The following is an 18,422-nucleotide window of genomic DNA, read 5'->3' as shown; positions in this document are numbered from 1 at the left end:
AGCTTCCTACCTGGTGGTTGGCTCTCAAACATCAAACTAAGCAGCCAAACCACAGAGCAGCTACAGATCCATCTCCCAGGGGTGTTGGGCTATGATCTGCAGGTTGTCACCGATCTCAGGGAACACAGACAGAACCTAGAACAGTATTTTGCTTTAAGCTTTTACAGCCCTGTGAAAGACTGCACTCTTTCAACAGAACTCTACAGCTTTGCCTTTACATGTACAAACATTTTGCCATACTCATGACAACACATATAATTCCTCTTAACTAAGGCAACCATGTCATGGTGTTTTACAGTGATAGTATTAAGTGTCCTGTAAAATTATTCACATTCCTTGAATTTTGTCATATTTTCTGTTAAAACCACAAACATTCTTTATTTTGCAAAGAACAATAGACAAACATGTCAGTCTCTCAATATGTAAACTGGTAGAAACTCAAAAGACATGCAAAGGTAATTCTACAAAGTACTGCTTCAGGGTGAGCTGAATACAAATGCATACCACACTTGTTGAAAATTTTTTTACATTTCACAATTATTCACAACTTTGTGTTTGTGTATTTATAATAGACTTTTCCAAAGCGATGCAATCAGAAAGGTCTATGCAAAGGTTTTTCTTTAAAAATGAACTTCCTTAATTCTGTGTTACACAAATTGTGATTTATTTTACATTTTGATGCTTTTACCTCACAGGACAGAGGAGCTGTATGACCTTTGACCGTCACGCAGAGCCAGATGAAGGAACATAAATGGCCGCACATGACATATTCTAAATACTTTAAGTGCAACCTAGAAGGTCCTATGCTGTGCATTACATCACCTAATTAACTTGGCCAAAGCTATACTGTGTGTTCGCTAGTGTGACAGCTTCATGGCTGTTTTCATGTGAGCTAAGCAAGCTACATTGGGTGTGCCGGGTAGATGGGCTCCAGCTGAGCTCCTCACTGCTTTTTCATGTACAGTGTCATAAAACCCTGTTGGGGCGGTAGTTATTCGCATTGCAGAGCTGCTCAAGTGTCAACTTCACTGAAAGTGAAATAACAAGTATAAGTACCGTAACCCAATAAGGAGGAGGGAATCGTGGCATTCATGTATTACAGTGTATGATTTATGCTGCAAAGATTTTTTTTTATTTTTGTTTTATAAGAGCTCATCATAAGGGTACTGTTAAATTGAAAACAACTTCTGCATGGATGGAAACCAGACCCCTGCTTCTTGGAAATCAATTATCCTGTACTCTCCTTTTCACATTCGCTCTTATGTGTACACATTACATGCTTTTTACCCCATAAACCTGCTTTTTTTCCAAATCTGCAATCCCTACCACCCTATATACCAACAATTAAGTGTGTATTGCCACCATATGTTTAAGTGATGGATACCACAAAAGCTTAGATCCAGAGCCTCTGGCTAGGTTGCATGCAGGGCCTCTTTGGGCTCAGCAGTTGATAAGGATGTTTGCCTCAAAATGGCAGTGGGCCCACATCGCTAAGGGATATCAGTTTTCTTTCTTTAGACCTTATCCATCCAACTTACTCCATTCCGCTCCATCTGTAAACCCCTAGCTGATCCAGCACTTCCATTCTAGTCAAATTTTCACCTCCAGCTCTTTTTCCATCATTCCCATTACTCACAGAAAACAAACAGATTCAGAGCAACAAATCTTTCTTCTTTCAGATGTTGATCTAGCATCAAGTTTATAGTAAATGCTTGCTTGCTTCGAGTAAAATAAAAAAAGGAATATCTGTGAAGGACTGGACTTATGCAACACAGCTGTTGCTTAAGTAGGCTATCACAGCAATGACCTAATAATAGCATTGCTTAATCTATGCTTTGCTCCCTGCACTAATAAAGATCCCCTCATCTGGCATGTCAGGGACTTGAAAGTTAAAGTGAAATTGAGAGTTTCCCTTAATTTCTGAATAATTCAGCAAATAACTATTTAACCACTTGGGGGCACTTATCAAACATTTAATTAAATTCCTAAATGGCATGTTAATCCTTAAATATGGAAGAATAGGAGACAGTGATGTCACTGCAAGATACAAGCCTTGATGGATTCCATTGGGTTCTGCCGCAACACGACTAATTCATCGACCATTGCCAATTGGCTTAGCTAATTACTATTAGTTTTAATTAGACAGATTTTTTTTGTCTTTTTTTGCCCATAAGTTAATTTAGTTAACCTGTTAAGACACAAAATTATTCAAATGACAAAATAGTACAAGCAGTACAAGAGGGAATGACTTTCAGTCTTCTATGGCTTCAAAACAATGACCGGCTAACCTAGAATTACAGACTATGATATTGCTTTCAAGTGGCTACAATGTGCTTGCATACATGGCCAATTATAACACTTGTGCCGCAGCTATTTGCCCTTTGAGCAACTAGGAATAGAATAAATAGAGCATTTTATTGCATAAACAGTTATGCAAATACCTGGCCACAAGAACATGTAAATAAACAAAAAAAACAAATTCAAACTATCATGTTTACCTTGTTGGATCATTGTAAAGTGCACAAAGGGTTAACATGTTACCACATTCACATTCCGGAGACATGCTTATAGCAGGCATGCAGAGATATGTGTGTGCCAAGATTGAGGACGAAAAATGTTTTTTACAGATTTTCCATCAGTTTAGCAGATCAATTTCTCCATCTCTGACCTCTTTGCTGGGGTAATGTTCCTTTTCTGCCTGTGTTTACTCTTAGTGAGTTAGTTAGATGAGGCTTGGGTCTTTCCAAGAGGCTGTACAAACAATTAGGCTTGAGTTTCTTCCACTCGCTTGTCATCTTTCACCCAAACATGCACAGATTTGTCAGATTTGTAGTACCAGGCTTAGTTTAATTAAGTTGGGCAAATGGTTGGACACATTTACAAGTAGTGGGTTACCACGGTCTGCCTGGTTTAAACCCAAATGTAACCCATATTGCTGCCTTCATATTCTTTTTAACAACTAGCCCTTGCATTTTTGTTGACTTGTGGTCTAATTGGCATATTAGCCAGTGCATATTTATGCTTCCCCGCCCCAAAAAATGACTAAGCAACCCACTCTACTCCACACTATTGATTCCAATACATATGCACTATTCAAAACAGGAATGCATCCATACATGTTTCAACCAGCGTGTTTTGCATTTTTTCTATACACTAGCATGCATGGTGAGATGGGGAAGAGTGTGATAGCAGATTCAGGATAAAAAATTAAAAGCTTACATAAAGTACCACAAAGAGATTATGTTATTAATAAAACTATTATGTTGTTTCAGATTACAAGATCCCCAACCCTAAGCATTTGGTAGGATCTGTTGTGTGTCCTCTTCACTATTTTATACCTTTTGCAGTTTTGCACCTGACTTTGAGTATTAAAAGCGGGCTTCCATTGGATGTTCTGTATTGTCCATGCATCAGTTTATCCACACTAAGAGTATACTTCATACCTACGTTGACAACTTTCTCTAAGATGCTCCAAGTCTTGTGGTTGTGGTGGTCATATGACTCCATACCTACCAGCAGGAGGTTGCCCAGTTATTTTGGATTAATCTGACATCAAAATCTCTCATGTTTTATAAGACTCAGTCTGGCTCAATGTCAATGAGATCCATGTTTAACTGAAACACAATCTAATAAAAACGTTATTTTGCATTTAAAATATACCAAATTGGACCTTAGTACATAGCAACCAAGAGAAATCAGCTGGTGTGCATTTTTTAAAGAACGTAGGTACAAAATACTTAAAGTACATGGATTTCTTTATGGATGAAAACATGGAAGTAGGAAGGGATTAAATGGCAATATATGGGTACAAATTGAGGGTATGACCTAATAAAGTGGCAGATTGATCTGTTGTCACTTGGATACCCTTCTATCTTAAAAAAATGCATAAAGTGCTGTATGTGCTATAATTCTGCCTCACATTGGGGTACCAAAACATTTGCTATATGCAAGACCAATTTATATAAATTGTGACAAATACAAAAAAATATATTTTTGAAATAAGTGACTGTGTAAGTTCAAGCCAGCTAAGGACTGATGAGTTCTTTTCCATCATTTAATACAGATGCTTCATTTTCTCATTTTCATTTAGCATTTCCACCTTGTGCAAATGCTCGCTCATCCATTAAACATTAACAGATGGCAGTTATGTACAAAACGAGCTCTTAATCCCACATGATGAGTCAATGATAATTAAAAGACTTTGTGCTGCTTACTACTTTATGGGTCTCGTGCTGTTTTGCGTGACGATTCTTCGAGAAGTTATCTGCAAGATTCCCTGTAAGTTAGTGTGCATGCTCCTGTGGGCATTCAGCTTCTGGTTTGAATTAATAACTTCCAGACACAATTGAAGCAATGGATGGCTCCCAGGCAAAAGAGTGCTCATTCCTGCTCTTGATTTCTGCAAAACACACATGCACTCACGGACATGGTATACTGGTTTTATATTCAACAGCTGATTGCATTTACCTTTTTGTTCCCATGCCCAAAAAGAACAAAGAGGGAAAACTGAACCAGACAGTCTTATTCAGTTTAACATGCTATGTATAATGAAGCTGACTCAAGCCTTTCCTTTTTTCATCCTTTTCACATTTTACTTTTACGCCAACATTAGTGAATTATCCAACGGGTGTCGGTTTGCTGTTTGTTGAAATAATAGTAAAACTAGTAGATAGTAAACTAGATAGTAAAAAAAAGCATACACTGTAAAGATAAAACTGATATTTCTAGCCTCTGTTGAAGTTTAAATACTATCCGACCTGTTGGTTAGAAAGCTCTACTGCTTTATTTCAAAGAAGAGCAGGTGCAGAGCTTCCTGCTTCCAAACACCTCTATTTACTTCACTGAATGAAGAACAAACATAATTTAACCAAAAATTCACCAGACAATCACACATATCTGTGTGAAAGATTTTAAAAACCTGTTGCTACATCTTTCTGTCTTCGCCATATGTTTAAAAAACTGTTTTGCTACAAAGAGCTGATTTGTTCTAATATTTGAAAGAGGCTGGTAGCAGGGCCTTCTATCAGAGTGATTTCAGGAGTAGGACCCAAATGCAGACAGGCAGGAGCAGATCAGTGAAACTATAATGTTTAATAGATTAAAAAAACTTACAGGCAGGCAAGAGGAGGGCTGAACATGGAACCAAGGCTTTGGTGTAGCAACAGACTCAGACAGACTTGACATGGGAGACAGTAATACAGACAATGATCCAGCAAGGACTGAACAGGACAGATGAGTATATATACTGGTGAAGCTATGAGAGTAATTGGCAAAGTGAAGGTGGAACAGATGAAGCTGTAACAAAAGCATGAATGGGCTAAACAGATAAGCGATAAAACATTTTAAAATCCAAAAAAGATCGTACAGAACATAAACTAAAATGCACGAGGAACAGAATAAAAGAAAAAATAACTAAAGTGCCACCTAGAAAACATATACAATAATCAGAACAAGAAACTAAACCTAAATTAAATGAACCAAAGCACCACATGGAAAACAATCATGAACAAGGTCTAAAACAAAACTCAAATACCCTCAAATCATGACACTTCCACCTGGATGCTTCTGATCAGGTGGAATATGTTTTGCTTTTTTGAGAGATTTCTATTTATAGATATTTTATAGATAAGTTATCCAAAGCAATGTCCAGCAAGCTCACTGGCAGTAGTCACATCCCACTTTGGATGGAGCAGCTCTTCTTTCTAGGAATCTGGGCGAATTTATTAGTTCTCCAAACCTCTGACAACCCAGGGTTCAGACCAGGAAGCAGGGTCGTAGTTTAACACTCCTCTCTGCAGCTTCTGTACTGCTACCCACCCATTACCCTATTAAGACAGTGTCTTGCCCATGGCCAAAATGAAATAGATAAAAAAAAATCTAAATCTAATCTAAAAGGAGGAAATCATGAAAATCTCATAAAAATAAACACAACTCAGACTAAAAATAAAACATTTAAATGTGCCTTACTGAACTGAACATAAGATCTCCCTCTTCAAAGACTTTGCTAGTTAGTGACCTGATTTGTGACAATCATATTGATTTATTTTGCCTCACAGAAACCTGGCTGCAGCAAGAGGATTATGTTACCATAAATGAGTCAACTCCTACTAATTATTAAAATTTTCACATTCCTCGAAATACTGGGCGAGGAGGAGGAGTAGCAACCATCTTTCAGTCTTATTTATTGATTAGTCCCAGACCAACCAATAGCTACAACTCTTTTGAATATTTAATCCTTAGTTTTCCTCATCCAAATTGCAAAGCACTAAAACTGTTACGGTTTACTTGATATTGGACCCCAGAATGCAGACGATCAGGCATTGTGATGGTAAGAAAAAAGGTTTAATTACGAAAACTCACATTCAGCAGGAGGCAGGAACAAAATAAACGGGCAGGCAAGACAGGCATGGCATGATCAAAAAGACAAGACTTGGTTTGCGAACAAGACATGAGCATGAGAGCTGTTTCCGCGACGACTAACTGAACAGGTGTGTACAGGTCCTTCTCAAAATATTAGCATATTGTGATAAAGTTCATTATTTTCCATAATGTCATGATGAAAATTTAACATTCATATATTTTAGATTCATTGCACACTAACTGAAATATTTCAGGTCTTTTATTGTCTTAATACGGATGATTTTGGCAAACAGCTCATGAAAACCCAAAATTCCTATCTCACAAAATTAGCATATTTCATCCGACCAATAAAAGAAAAGTGTTTTTAATACAAAAAACGTCAACCTTCAAATAATCATGTACAGTTATGCACTCAATACTTGGTCGGGAATCCTTTTGCAGAAATGACTGCTTCAATGCGGCGTGGCATGGAGGCAATCAGCCTGTGGCACTGCTGATGTCTTATGGAGGCCCAGGATGCTTCGATAGCGGCCTTTAGCTCCTCCAGAGTGTTGGGTCTTGAGTCTCTCAATGTTATCTTCACAATATCCCACAGATTCTCTATGGGGTTCAGGTCAGGAGAGTTGGCAGGCCAATTGAGCACAGTGATACCATGGTCAGTAAACCATTTACCAGTGGTTTTGGCACTGTGAGCAGGTGCCAGGTCGTGCTGAAAAATGAAATCTTCATCTCCATAAAGCTTTTCAGCAGATGGAAGCATGAAGTGCTCCAAAATCTCCTGATAGCTAGCTGCATTGACCCTGCCCTTGATAAAACACAGTGGACCAACACCAGCAGCTGACACGGCACCCCAGACCATCACTGACTGTGGGTACTTGACACTGGACTTCTGGCATTTTGGCATTTCCTTCTCCCCAGTCTTCCTCCAGACTCTGGCACCTTGATTTCCGAATGACATGCAGAATTTGCTTTCATCCGAAAAAAGTACTTTGGACCACTGAGCAACAGTCCAGTGCTGCTTCTCTGTAGCCCAGGTCAGGCGCTTCTGCCGCTGTTTCTGGTTCAAAAGTGGCTTGACCTGGGGAATGCGGCACCTGTAGCCCATTTCCTGCACACGCCTGTGCACGGTGGCTCTGGATGTTTCTACTCCAGACTCAGTCCACTGCTTCCGCAGGTCCTCCAAGGTCTGGAATCGGCCCTTCTCCACAATCTTCCTCAGGGTCCGGTCACCTCTTCTCGTTGTGCAGCATTTTCTGCCACACTTTTTCCTTCCCACTGAGGTGCCTTGATACAGCACTCTGGAAACAGCCTATTCGTTCAGAAATTTCTTTCTGTGTCTTACCCTCTTGCTTGAGGGTGTCAATAGTGGCCTTCTGGACAGCAGTCAGGTCGGCAGTCTTACCCATGATTGGGGTTTTGAGTGATGAACCAGGCTGGGAGTTTTAAAGGCCTCAGGAATCTTTTGCAGGTGTTTAGAGTTAACTCGTTGATTCAGATGATTAGGTTCATAGCTCGTTTAGAGACCCTTTTAATGATATGCTGATTTTGTGAGATAGGAATTTTGGGTTTTCATGAGCTGTATGCCAAAATCATCCGTATTAAGACAATAAAAGACCTGAAATATTTCAGTTAGTGTGCAATGAATCTAAAATATATGAATGTAAAATTTTCATCATGACATTATGGAAAATAATGAACTTTATCACAATATGCTAATATTTTGAGAAGGACCTGTATATATGGAGTGAAAACCAGGTGGAGCAAGGAGACAGATTAACTTGGACAGGTGAACTGAATAAACTTAATTGACAGACAGAACAACACGTGGCTGCGGCAAAAACAGAGACTCTAATATACAAACAAAACCAGAAACAAAAACAGAGATCAGGCGGGCGACCAGGAGGTCGTCCCCAGCAGGCACAGAGTTCCAGCGGGCGACCAGGAGGTCATCCCCAACAGGCACAGAGTTCCAGCGGGCGACCAGGGGGTCGTTCCCAGCAGGCACAGAGTTCCGGCGGGCGACCAGGGGGTCGTCCCCAGCGGGCACAGAGTTCAGGCGGATGACCAGGAGGTCGTCCCCAGCAGGCACAGAGTTCAGGCGGGCGACCAGGAGGTCATCCCCAACAGGCACAGAGTTCCAGCGGGCGACCAGGGGGTCGTTCCCAGCAGGCACAGAGTTCCGGCGGGCGACCAGGGGGTCGTCCCCAGCGGGCACAGAGTTCCGGGGGGCGACTAGACCTGCACCACAGAGTTCCGGCGGGCGACCAGGGGGTCGTCCCCAGCAGGCACAGAGTTCCGGCGGGCGACTAGGGGGTCGTCCCCAGCAGGCACAGAGTTCCGGCGGGCGACTAGACCTGCACCACAGAGTTCCGGGTGGTCGGCGGCGAAGCCGTGGCAGCCTGCGACGGGAACCTGCAGGTAGGTCAGGAGGCCGACAGAGGAGAGTAGAGGCCCCCCCAAAAATTCTGTGGAACCCCAGAGGCGTGGAGCCTAGCGAACCCTCAGAGGCAGAAGCAGAGGCTGAGGCGTCGCCGAGACCCTCAGTGGCATGAGCAGAGGCTGAGGCGTCGCCGAGACCCTCAGTGGCGTGAGCAGAGGCTGAGGCGTCAGCCAGACCCTGAATGGTGTGAGCAGAGGCTGAGGCGTCGACGGGATCCTCAGTGACGTGAGCAGGAGCTGAGGCGTCGGCGGGAACCTCAGTGACTTGAGCAGGAGCTGAGGCGTCAGCCGGACCCTCAGTGACTTGAGCAGGAGCTGAGGCGTCGGCCGGACCCTCAATAACTTGAGCAGGAGCTGAGGCGTCGGCCGGACCCTCAGTGACTTGAGCAGGAGCTGAGGCGTCGGCCGGACCCTCAGTGGCGTGCGCAGGAGCTGAGGCGTCGGCTGGACCCTCAGTGACGTGAGCAGAGGCTGACTTAGGGTCAGGCGTCATGTCAGCCTGTGGTGTGTCAGGCTGTGGTGTGTCTGGCCTGGAGTCAGGCTGCTCTGCAACAGCGCTCTCATTAATAGAAGAGAACAAGAATAATCCTAGGTTTCTCTTTAGTACAGTTGCTAAACTTACACAGAGTCATAGCTCTGTTGAGCCATTCATTCCCTTAGCTCTCAGCAGTCATGACTTCATGGGATTCTTTTTAAGCAAAATTGATTCTATTAAAAATAAAATCATCGACATACTCCCGAAGATGATTACTTCATTCTCAGCAAGTGAGACAACAATGGAAGTAACCGTAGAACCTGATCTGTGTTTGAACTGTTTTGATCTTGTGGAGCTTCCTGAGTTATCAGAAATATTAGCTTCATCTAAAACTTCAACTTGTATGTTAGACCCAATCCCAACCAAATTATATAAGGATGTTGGGACCCACAGCCATGGATTTCAACATTAAACTGAGGTACATACTTTTCTGGAACTTTCAAAATAAATTGCATTTAACAGACTTTCAGCACAACTTCAGAAGGGGGAAGGGGGGTAACAGAGAACTTCCCATGATGCGACTGCCCGCATAAAACAACAAGTCTTTCTCTTCCACACCAGTGACCATCGGGATAGGAGGGGAACAAAGTGCGCTGATGTCTCTTTGCTGGCAAAAAGACATAAACTCTTCAAACTGGATCCAAGAGTGTGATAAGATCACGCGATCATATACACAAGATAAATATGAGTGGAGCACTGTTTGTGTACCCGGTGATTTCATTCATGAACGGGGAAATTAAGGTGTAAGAGTTGCTTATCTTTTCTCTCCGAAGCCCCTGCAGAAGCAAAACTGTGTCGCAGAGAAATCCCCAGTAAAGAAGCTGTTTCTACAAGCTGAGTCTGAAGGAAGGACAATGGCCTGCACCACCGTGTTTACGGTAATGAACAGCTGGTTGACGGACAGAACGAGCCGTCTTTCAAGCCACAGCTCCGGAGGTCAGGTTACTTGAAAGCTAACCGCTTGTTGACTGTGGATTTTTCTTCAAACTTCACCCTTGGACAACGTATCCTCACCACGGCTCATGAGGTTAGGTGTTTTGGGCAGAGACAGATTAACAGTTAGGATGAAATGATCTGAACCTTTTCATTCTATGAAGTTTTGTTTTTGTGAAACTCGGCTATCTTAGTGCTAGCAGGCTATCTGCAGCACACGTGCCCGGTTTGTGTCCTTTGTATGTTTTTAAAGTTAAGACAAACTTTATTTAAAGGGTGATTCTTAAACAGAACATTGATCATAACGAGCCGTCCGCGCTTATGCATTTTAACCCTTATATTAACCGAGGTATTTTAAAGGTATGTGTTTGTTTCTGGTGCTAAGCTATCCGCTTCTTTGTTAGCTCAACTGCTAACCGGTAAGAACACGTGCTTGCTACTAAAGAGTATTCAACAGAAAGGTGGTTGGTTTTCAAGCTAGAGAATAATAGTCTCTGAACATTATTTACTAGATTTGATAACTACGTAAACGCCATTAAGCCCATTTCTCCAGAAAGATTTGGCTCGTTTCCAAAATATCCCCTTAATAATATTTCTTCAAATATTATTTGAATAAATGAAGGCAGCTAATTAGACACCATTGAGAATTAGTCATCCAGAAGGTTGGTTTTATTCAGCAGATCATTCTTTAAAATATTATTTCATTAAAATAATATTTTATCTGATCTTGCATTGTGAAGGGTTGTCTAAATGTTGCTGATTATTTCCTAAGTTGGTTCCAAGACTAACTTAACTTCATTTCCAGATTCTTCAAGATAATCCTTGGTTCTCAAACATAAACATTGCATGGTAATGTTGCATCACTCTTTTGGTCATAATTTCCAATCATCTTTAATCAACTTGTTTATATTGTACATAGCCCATTAATCTTCCCTATTCTTTAATTCTACTTGGTAGTTTAGTTGGATTGTTTTAGCATAGTAAAGAGTTTGTTGATTGAAATATGTTTGACTTTGAGTTGACTTATTTTTGTTAATAAATTCTTGTATTTTAAGAAATTGTGTGAATTCATTCCATATATGTGCAGAGTTTATGCTGTTCAATAATGCCAGAGCTCGTCTCACACCTTTCTATTTTGTCCTAATATCATTGCCTTACTGGGCTGCTATTCACAGGACAACCTTTAACAGACCGAAATATTATTTGATAAAATATTAAAATATTAATATTAAATAATATTCTCAGATTCATAATCACAACATTGGCGTCCCTGGGTGGGCATTATCATGAACGGCTTACACTGTACATAAATGCGAATGAATAAACCACAACTGAACATTATTGATGTACCAAGTGATTAGCTTAAAACCAGCTGTCACTGGTCACAATAGGACTCAAAACATCAGAGTTCTAACATCAGATGTCACTGATTATATTTAAGAGAACAATATAACTCGTGACACTCCAGGAGTTAACAAATTTAGACTTTCGTCAAAATTAATAACTCCAGTATCTCCGTGCTAGTAACAATCAACTCTGCTACATAAGCAACATTTTAGATGTTCTGACTCAGTCTGGTTTCTTCTGTGTAAGCAATAACTTGAGACTTGGTTTAACTTCAGTTAACCTCACTGTCCAGACAGTTGCTGCACATCTCTATCCAGAGGCTGTGTTTTGTGTAAGACCACAATCTGAAACTGAATTAACTTTGCAGTTAGTTTAGTATCTGACCTAATGTTGATGCATGTATCCATTCAGGAACTTTATAGTTTGTTTTATGGTTTGAAAGAACAGGATTTTTGCCAGATTAAATCCCAAATTTAATCATCCACTCTGCCTGCCATAAAGTGGGGGGAATCAAAAGTCAAATTGCAATTATTACACTTAGGAAGTGTAACAATTTTTTTTTCCTTTGCATTTTAAACAAAATCCCTTTAAAGGTTAAGAGTAGTGTCTAATCACTAATTTCTCCCAAGAAAGGTGAAAAATTAACTCTAAAATCACAAATATCCTTACAGAAAGGAGTAGCATTGTAACACTTGGAGCATAGTGTTGTCATAAGTCGCAGGTTGAATGATCAACTGGTGCACCCCATTTTACAATCAAATGTTTCCAATATATGTATAGTCAGATATACATATATAGCTGGACATACATTTGTTAGATGTTGATGCTTTTAGCAATATTCTCATAACTTTGTTGTTGTTTTGTAGTGTCTGCCAGGATGATGGAATCAAACCCCATGAATTCAGCAGACGTGGAGATGCAGAAGGTGGTGGTTACTGATCTCATCCGTTTGTCTCCAGATGAGCGGGATGCTTTAAATCAGTTTGACCTTGCTGCATGTGATAAACAGATTCAAGAATTACTTGACCTAATTGAAAATCCAACTAGAGAGAATCTGATTTCAGATGTTGTTGGTAGGCTTACCTTGTTGTATCAGCAGAAATCACAACTGGAAGCTAAAAGATATTTTCAGTTACAGACTGACCATCAGATGGCTCTTCAAAGAGAGAATGCTGCAAAGCTTGAGCTCTCAAAAGCTGAGGAGAGGATGGAGAAAGCTGAAGCAAAGTTAGTGGACCTGAAGGCAAATGAGCTCAAGAAAGCTTCATCCCAAAAGGAGGAACAGTTCCGCACCGTTCAGATACCCAATTTGCATTTTCACTCACAGCAGCTGCAGCAGCCACAGCAGGGGGCAGACTCGGGCAGCAGGCATCCAGCACCTAGGTCAGAGTCTCCCCTTCCTAAATTTAGCCAAAGTGTCCAACTTACTTCCACACACCTTAACAGAAATGTTGGAAGTCAGATGGTCTCCAGTGGTTTCCTGCCAAATTCCATTGCAGTGAACAACCACCAAGATGACCGAGTGCTGGACTCAGCGTGCACAAGTGGCCCAATTCGGTGGGAGGAGCACCCTTCCAGCCTAATCGGCACCCCTCTCCTTTCTGACTCTGTGTCGACCCCTAGGGGCCAGGAGAGACGAACATGGCTCTCAGGTGACTCAATCCAACCTGACCCACCACCACTTGCACGAGTCCATTCATTAGAAAGCTCTCATTTAAAGCATGAGAAAACTTGTTTCCTTCCCCACAGGTTAGGTCAAGATCTTCCACCATTTCATGAACCTAACCAGCGTGACTTCTCAGATGGACGTGGTCCACCTTTGGAGCATGGTGTCTGTTTCAAACAGCTTGAATTCCTTGCTAAAGACATAGAAGTTTTTGATCCAGGTAGCCAGGAGTCAAATATTGATGCTTACCTGCTTGAGGTTGAACATTGTCTTCTTGATTTGCGTTTTCCTTCTGATTGTGAGAAGCTGAGGCTTATTTGGAAAACAACAGCTAAGAGTGTTCATGTGTTCATAAAAACCCTTCCTCCAGAAATTAGTGACAGTTATCCAGCTCTCTGTCAGGCTCTTAGAGAGGAGTACTATGTTTACAGAGATGAAGCCGCTGCCACTATTAATGCTTTGACAGTTTTGCAAAAACAGGACGAATCTCCCAGATAATATTTCCACCGTTTAAAGAATGCTTATTTTCAGGGATGTTATGCTCCAGGTCTTGGAGAAGACCACACTTTTAAGTTGTTGTTTCTTCACAACCTCCACGTTAGCATGCAGTATGAAGTGACCGTGCATTGCATAACAGAGAATCTCTCCATGCAGGAGACTGGTAGATCTGCTCAGCTCGTGCGGGAAACGTGTCCGTTCAGACAGAGCAGGAAAAGGCAAGGTTAGAGTGTTAAGCATTCATAGTGAGAACAGGCCTAAGAAGAAGCGCAAAGTAAGTCCCCATGTGATGTAACAGAACCAGGGGGGTGATAACTGGCGCCAGCCACAACCCACACCACTAGTTAAAAGACAAACACCTTTTCACAGTGCAACATCGAACTGTAAGGTTGGCGATAAAGAGTGGAGCCACTCCAAAGATGTCATCACAAAGGAGGAGTTTGAGATGATCTGCAGGTGCGTTATAACTGAGGTAACAGCGTTCCTAAAAGACATGGCAAGCCATTGCAGTCCAGAATCAACCCTGTAAAATCTATCAAACAAGGTATGAAGATGGTAAATAATTTCCAACACCCTATATCCTGTTATACTCTTTTCCTTTCTTTTGGTTTTGAACTTCAGAAATTAAGGCTTAAAAGCAGTATTATTATGGTGTGAAAATTATTACATGACTTTTGTTTTTTTTTGTTTTTTTGTCTCTTTAAAACATTTTATTAGTGTTAGTCTCTGCCCAAGCCTGCCTCACTCCTGTCCAAACACTAACCTCTGAACCAAAATGAGCTGTTGAACTCTGCCTACCTACAGGACCCCATTTTAATCCTTATATTAACCGAGGTATTTTAAAGGTATGTGTTTGTTTCTGGTGCTAAGCTATCCGCTTCTTTGTTAGCTCAACTGCTAACCGGTAAGAACACGTGCTTGCTACTAAAGAGTATTCAACAGAAAGGTGGTTGGTTTTCAAGCTAGAGAATAATAGTCCTTGAACATCATTTACTAGATTTGATAACTACGTAAACGCCATTAAGCCCATTTCTCCAGAAAGATTTGGCTCGTTTCCCAAATATCCCCTTAATAATATTTCTTCAAATATTATTTGAATACGTGAAGGCAGCTAATTAGACATCGTTGAGAATTAGTCATCCAGAAGGTTGGTTTTATTCAGCAGATCATTCTTTAAAATATTATTTCATTAAAATAATATTTTATCTGATCTTGCATTGTGAAGGGTTGTCTAAATGTTGCTGATTATTTCCTAAGTTGGTTCCAAGACTAACTTAACTTCATTTCCAGATTCTTCAAGATAATCCTTGGTTCTCAAACATAAACATTGCATGGTAATGTTGCATCACTCTTTTGGTCATAATTTCCAATCATCTTTAATCAACTTGTTTATATTGTACATAGCCCATTAATCTTCCCTATTCTTTAATTCTACTTGGTAGTTTAGTTGGATTGTTTTAGCATAGTGAAGAGTTTGTTGACTGAAATGTTTGACTTTGAGTTGACTTATTTTTGTTAATAAATTCTTGTATTTTAAGAAATTGTGTTAATTCATTCCGTGTGTGTGCAGAGTTTTGCTGTTCAATAATGTCAGAGCTTGGCTCTTCCCTTTCACTTTTGTCCTAATACCATCACCTTACTGGGCTGGTATTCACAGGACAACCCTTAACAGACCAAAATATTATTTGATAAAATATTAAAATTAAATAATATTCTCAGATTCATAATCACAACAAGGAAGTGTTCCCTCTGATTACCAGCCCCATTTTAGATATGATTAATCTATCCTTCGTACATGGATGTTCACAAATTTGTAAAATTAAAATGAGATTCTATATCCTGTAAAGAATAGTAAACATAATTTCATTTAAAGGGACTCCACTGTGAATGTTGTGGGGACAGCCAAGTTTCAACAGTTTTAACATCCATTCCAGTTTTATTTTTGTTGTTTGTGTCATACGCATATTGATATGTTTACTAGTAAAAAATTACATCATCATTAATTTTTTAATTGAAAACATAGACGATACAGAACCTGAAGTAGTCAACATGGACCTCAGAGAATTTGAGTTTCTGACAATCATCCATGTACATCCTTCGTCCATTATTTAACAGAGGAAGATGACTTTAGACTAATTTCTTTCTAACGTGATTCTTTGACTGACAGGATTTGTGTCAATAGAATCTTGATCCTAAAAACGTCAGAATTCACAAAAAAAGTATCCAAAACCCATTCAGAATAATTTTCTGCAGAACCTGAACAAGTAATATTAGCAGGTTGGTTATTTTTATCCATTTTCCGTTGTACTGATGTGGTTTGCTGAACCAGGAAATAAATGTTATGAGTAATTTAGAAGAACTTTACAGAAAGTGATAGTTTGTTCATGGTATTTTGCAGACCATACTCCTTTTCTCAGAAATAGTTTCCATCAGTTAAAATAAATGGATAGAACTGGATTAAGGCCGGTTTTCTCACACTGTCTAAAAGCAGTATGTTAGGTTAATTGAGAACATTTAATTGCCCAGCAGTGTGTGTGTGTGAATGATGCTATGTCTCTTATATTTTCCTATTGATCTGTTTTCTCTTAGTTTTGTTATTTAGTCTGGTTGCTTGTTTACCTTCTGTTCTGTTAGACAAGTCTCTGTGCTAATTATGTTAATTGGTCAAATTCCCTCTGTCTACATGCAGCCTGGTCCACACCTGTTCATTGTACACCCTGATTACCTTGTCTCCCTTCTCATTGGCTTTCACTTCACTCCCCTCTGTATTTAAGCTCTCTGGTTTTCATTGTTCCTCACTGATTCCTTCCGTTTACACCTCGTTACCTACCCTGTGTTTTTGCCCTGGTCTGGTCCTGAGTTCTTCCATGTCTGTTGCCTGAATTTTCATGAGGCTAAAGTTTTTCACCTGCCTGAGTTCCTGTGCCTGGTCAACTGTAAGTTTATTTTTCTATTAAACCTTTTCATCTACTCCACACAATCCTGCATTTGGGTCCTACCTCTAAAACAAAACATGACAGTCACCCATTAACTGCTGGAGCTGGACAGCAACCTTTCATTACCCCTACAGAATAAATTACATTAAGAAGGAATTAAAGCCATGCTGTTAACATACAATTAAGTTTGTATACTGAAGGTTTGTATTGACCAATACCTTACAACCTTGCTGGACCTAAACCATTTATGACCTATGTAGTTCAGGGCTCTTAATAACTACCACATAAAGAAACATCAAGCTACAATTCACACAGGCTCAACAAAATTGGACATTAATTTAATGGGGAAAAAAGCAATTCCTAGTCCAATAAGTCTCTGTTACAGCTATGGTATTCAGATGGTAGGGTCAGAATTTAGTGTGAACACCATGAAAGCATGGATCCATCCAGCCTTGTATCAACTGCTCAAGCTGCTGGTGGTGTAATGATATAGGGGAATATTTGATCTGCACAGCTTGAGCATTGTTTCGACTCACTCTCTTTACAACCACAATATCCCCATCTTCAGTGGACAAGACTTAACTCAAAGTAAACTGGTTTCTTGAACATGACAGAGCTCACTGTAGTCCAATGGCCTCCACAGTCACCTGATCTCAATATTATTGAGCACATTTGGGATGTGATGAAACAGGAGATTGGAAACATGGACATGGATCTGGCCAATTTTCTGCAATAACGTGTTGTTAACATGGACCAGAATCCTTGAGGAGTGGTTCTGACACCTTGTTAGATCAATGCTATAAAGAATTAAGGTGGTTCTGAAAGCAAAAAGGGATCCAACCAAATATCTGCAAGGTGAACCTGTTTTTCTGTTTAACGTTACACTCATGGACACCATGAGTGTAACGTTAACCAGAGAAAACTAAATGTACAATTTTGCAAGTCACCATTTTATTTGTTAGTCTTTTGCTGAGTATTTCATCCATAAAATATCCATTCTGAGGCTGTTGAGTGTCTGTATCATTACATGAGAAACTGTTGGTGCAGTGTTTCTTCATCATAATGAACATACAGGATCTTAACTCATCTCGCATATGGAAAATTGTCTGTAGGTTCCAAAACTGAAAAAATCTCAACCTGCTAATATTCATACAATGGAGCCGAACCTATATTACAGACCAAAGGTTTGGATACACCTTCTCATTCAAAGAGTTGTCTTTATTTTCATGACTATGAATATTGTAGCTTCACACTGATGGCATCAAAACTATGAATTAACACATGTGGAATTATATACTCAACAAAAAAGTGTGAAACAACTGAAAATATGTCTTATAGTCTAGGTTCTTCAAAGTAGCCACCTTTTGCTTTGATTACTGCTCCGCACACTCTTGGCATATGGCGTCAAATTCAAGCCAAAACCCGATAGGAGCAATAAAGAAGATCACGAGCAGCTCATTTTAATTCCAGGAGGGCGTGGATTACGTTCCATGCGCGCATTGGAAGTCCCACGCGCGCACAATCCAATGACCACGAGCGCTACTCTATGCTGCAGGCACAAAAGTCAACACAGGGGCGCCAGAGATGCTCCTTTCTGTGCTCTCGGTGCATCAATCTGCTCGCGCATGGATTACTCATGCGCGCTCGGGTGAAACATTAGGCTGCTTAGAAAAAAAAGACATTTACCTGCCTATGATTGGCCACTTTT

The 18,422-nt window shown here is 40.4% G+C and overlaps 2 long non-coding RNA genes across 3 annotated transcripts in view; one reads left to right on the top strand and one right to left on the bottom strand.

Annotated features, from left to right (window-relative positions):
• Positions 1-12,723, bottom strand: part of LOC124874248 — a 31,595-nt gene extending 18,872 nt beyond the window's left edge. For both annotated transcript variants that reach the window (XR_007039733.1, XR_007039734.1), the window contains exons 1-2: positions 12,698-12,723; positions 12,423-12,606 (exon numbers count right to left, since the gene is read on the bottom strand). This is a non-coding gene — a long non-coding RNA (uncharacterized LOC124874248). The remainder of the gene's footprint in view (positions 1-12,422; positions 12,607-12,697) is intronic.
• A 2,943-nt stretch (positions 12,724-15,666) lies between these two features.
• The window catches only part of LOC124874236, a 40,289-nt gene continuing 37,533 nt past the window's right edge, over positions 15,667-18,422 (top strand). Inside the window, exon 1 of the long non-coding RNA XR_007039728.1 lies at positions 15,667-16,714. This is a non-coding gene — a long non-coding RNA (uncharacterized LOC124874236). The remainder of the gene's footprint in view (positions 16,715-18,422) is intronic.

This window comes from Girardinichthys multiradiatus, chromosome 9 (assembly GCF_021462225.1).
Source record: "Girardinichthys multiradiatus isolate DD_20200921_A chromosome 9, DD_fGirMul_XY1, whole genome shotgun sequence".
In the NCBI taxonomy this organism is placed as follows: Eukaryota; Metazoa; Chordata; class Actinopteri; order Cyprinodontiformes; family Goodeidae; genus Girardinichthys; species Girardinichthys multiradiatus.
Note: the sequence above shows the minus strand (reverse complement) of the source record. Positions and strands in the feature narration are given on the sequence as shown.